Below are 4113 nucleotides of genomic sequence, written 5' to 3'. Positions count from 1 at the left end.
GGGAAAATCTGCCTCTGTGCTGAGACGGGGTGTCTCACCTTGTGAGGGCACCGCCAGGCCCAGAGCATCAGGCCAGGCGACACCAATTAAACGCAGATCAGGGGTGATCAGGTGTTTTCTCACCCTTAAATACGTCAAAGGACAATTTCATGACTTCAAGTGGAATTTCCTAACTGCACACGTAAACTTTTTCCAGGATCTTAAATTACATTTTTTATATTTACAACAACAATTTATTTAAGATATTTTTATTTTGCTGAAGTCTAAAACCTCTACCACTTGAGTTACAAATGTAACAAGAAATAATTCACTGTTTTCCCAGTAGATCTTGCGGGGTCACAATAGCTTTCAGACCTCCCATTACTTCAGGTTTTCAAAGCTATGGGTATCTGAGACCTTGGAATACTTTGAGAATGAAAGTAAGAATAATAAGGAGCTTACAGCCATGTGCCTTCCTAAGAACACTGTGCCTGTAAAGAAGTGAAAGGTTTCAAGAAAGGTATGCAAGAATATTCATTCCCCAAAAGGCAACACTGAAAAGAGGAAGATTGGGACCTGCTATGGAAGTTGTGTACAGACACCTTCCCCTTAGGTGTCTAAGGGGAACAAAAAATGAAGAGAAAAATCAGATTCATCTCTTCAGAGTTCCAGTTGGCACAAACAATACTCACATGACATATCACCTCTAGCTGCTGTGACAGCACTGCATGAATCCTGCACTGCCTTCCTTACACAGCTGCCTTCTTCTTGCTTCTTATACACAATTATTATTCACAGCAACCAACGAATCACATCCCTGTAACTCTGTTGGACTTGGTGTGTCACAGATTTTAGTTCACTCCCCATAAACTGGTAAGTTGGTGTTACTATAACAAGCTGCATCATTTGGAGTAATTGTCAAAGAAGATATTCCCTTTCTCACTGCTACCTAGAAGGACTTATGTGAGCAGAGCTGCTTGTCCAGGTGTCCTGTCTCTTCCCCTACCTCTCTCTCCCTTTCCCATTGTTCACTTAGAAAATGACACAGCAAGCACTGCAGCTGTGAGAAAGAGCAAACATGAAAATCAGATGGGTTCCTAGAATAGCTCTTGAGCATCAGAGATGTTAGATACAAATGTGTGCAGAAAGCCACCAATAAACAAGTCAGTGATGTCAATTCATTTTTATTTGCCTTCCATAGTAGCAACTACCTCATCATGCTCTGGAGAAGTCATCTTTCAAGTCTTTGTACGTAAAGTTGTCACTGCTGGATGATACTTATCTCAGTGACATAGATTTATCTTCTTGACAAATAAAGGCTCAAAATGGGCCCTATGTCTTTGTTACCAAGAAAGCATCTGAGGGTGAAAAAAACCACGAACACCAAGTAAATAGAGACAAGAGCCTTTTGAGCATGGGAATAGTCATCTTTATTGTTATTGTAAGCATCCTGAACTGCAACAAGCTGGCATAAAGTCTAAAAAAATAGGTTAAGACTCACCAGCAAGAAAACAAATATTTTTTGTTGCTGCATCTGAGAAGACTGCTCTGAGCAAGGCTATTTGTCTCCTGGTCGTCAAAACAATTTTAACATGAAAACTGATATTGTCAATCCAAATGTGTCCTGAACTCTTTTTTTTCTAAATAACAGCACTGAAAGATCAGAGTTATGCTCAGAGATTACATGTAGGCTCTAGATTGATGAAAATGAGGTTGTTTAATATTCTGCTGATTCGAAAAAACCCAGCACTGGCATGACTCACCTCTTTTCTTTCTCCTCAGAGGATTATTCCTTCCTAGCACAAGTTAGGGTTTCTCTTTATGTAACTAGATCATGAAACAGGAATTCTGCTGTTAATCAAACAGAAAGCAAATTAATCAAGTCATGCATACCATTTATATAATTGCATTTTAATTTTTTTTATCAAGGAAAAGCATTAACAAATGGACATGCATTGGCTTGGTTTTGGTATATGCATCAAGCTAAAGAAATTTTATTTTCTCTTTTGTGTTCCTTGTGTGGATATTTCATTTTAAGAGGCATTTTTCTGCAACTTAATGGATTCCAATTGTAGAAATATCTGTCACTAAGCTAGAAAAATCCTCTCAGAGAGAAATAAACATATCAGATCATTGTACTTTCTGGGAAAATGTTGCACACTTGTTTATCACAAGACTGACACATTGAGAAAATGCACTAAGAAAAGTGAGAATCAAGTTTCTACAAAGAGTAATTCTGATCCTACAAATATTTCTGTTTGCGACATTTATAGGATTACATAAAGTAGTAAATGGGAATTTAAGGACAATTTTTCAAGTGCTTAAAACCCACAGTTAGAACCAGGCTTCACTTCATTCCAGTTTCAGAGGGATTTACAAATCAATGTACTTACAATATATTTGTTGGGGCATGTCTGCATCAGCTTCTGTTTACTTCTGTGAAAACGCTCTATTCCTTTTGCCATTGGTCCTTCAACATGAAAAGACTGCCTCACATTAATTTTTCCTGTCAAAAGCTTTGCCCCCAGAAGGAATGCAGAACCTGCCTTAAGGAACTGAAAAGTGCAAAAAGATATATCATCATCATCATCACCATTACATATGAAAATTCAAAGTAAAAGCCATGCAGATAACAGCACTTTTAACACAAGATACATTATTTAGCAACATAGAGTTGGACTCAAGTTGTGCCAGGGGAGGTTTAAATTAGGTATCAGAAGAAACTTACTCAGTGAAAGGGTAATTAAATACTGGAATAGGCTGCCCAGAAAGGTGGTTGAATCACCCTCCCTAGAGGGGTTTAAAAGATGTATAAATGTGATGCTCAAGAACATGGTTTAAGCATTGGACTTGGCAGAGTTAGGTTATGGTTGGACTCAATCTTAAAGGTCTTTTCTGAACTAAATGATTCTGTGATAGGTTTAAACAATTTAAACCAATTATTTTATGTTGTACTTTCCCCCCCTCCCCAAACATGATGATGGTTCATTTAGTAACAGCAAGGTGGCCTAGGGGCAGCTCTGTCAACTGGTGTGCACAGCACCTAGGATTTATTCCCAGACTGAGTCTCTTGATGATTGGTTTGGCAGGAATGACAGAAAATGAAATGTTTTAACCAAGTTAAAACAGCAAGGCAGATTCCAGCCTTGTCTGATTTCTATCAAACAATGTTTTAGGATCCTATAAAGTGTCCTTGATAGAGACAATCCATCTGTGAGTGGTTAAAAATACACCAGTCTTATCTTGTGTTTCTATAGGGTCTTGGAGATATTCTCTCTTGGGCTGAAGATATTTTATGTTCAATCTAGTATGAATGCTTGCATCTGATATGGAACTTCTGACCACATTTTTAATACAAGAAATCCGAGTAATTCTTAATTTCTATATATTTCTGTAAAAGTAAATGTTAACATGAAGGAATGACTACATTAACGGCATTTTTTCTCACATTAAATTTCATCCCTAAAATTTGTCAAAGTTAAACCTGTTATGACAGGAACTTGGTCAGCCTTGCATACAACCATGGCTCCCAAATCAGCCTAGGAAATCTACCTGCAGGTTCATGTATCCCTTAACACTAGTTATAGACAAAGACAAGAGCAACGTTTAATGCACACTCCTTGACACCACCCCGTTATAATAAAGGAGAGAACCTGCATGATCTTAACAGGAGCTGACTGAGCTCTTCTTCTATAGGACTTTACTAGGACAGCGAGCAAAAAGCATCTCTGGTTTTTACATGCCAAAACTCCAGGAAGATACTACCAGGAGCACTGGGCACACACAAGTAGCCCCCCTGCTGGCACCCACCGCAAGATGGGGAGAAGTCAGCTGTCATTTAAGGAAAAATTGCACAAAACCTGTGATTTCCTCCAAACAAATTCTCAAACCAAACAATTTAGTCCCAGACGAAACGCCCACGGTCTCCTCGGGGGTCACCGTGAGACACCTGCATCACCACGAGAGCCCAGCCGAAAGGATGACCCCGGGGCGTCCCGCTGCACCCCCGCGGGGACCTGACGGCTCCGCGGAACGTCCCGCCGAGCTGCGCGGATGCCCCGGCGGGGCGATTCCCGGCGCTCTCTGCCAGAAGCAGCAGCCTCCCCAGGACCCCGTCCTCCAGCCCCGCGGCGG

Source organism: Chaetura pelagica, unplaced genomic scaffold, assembly GCF_000747805.2.
Source record: "Chaetura pelagica isolate M959 unplaced genomic scaffold, ChaPel_1.0 scaffold275, whole genome shotgun sequence".
Lineage (NCBI taxonomy): Eukaryota > Metazoa > Chordata > Aves > Apodiformes > Apodidae > Chaetura > Chaetura pelagica.
This window is presented reverse-complemented; position numbering follows the sequence as displayed.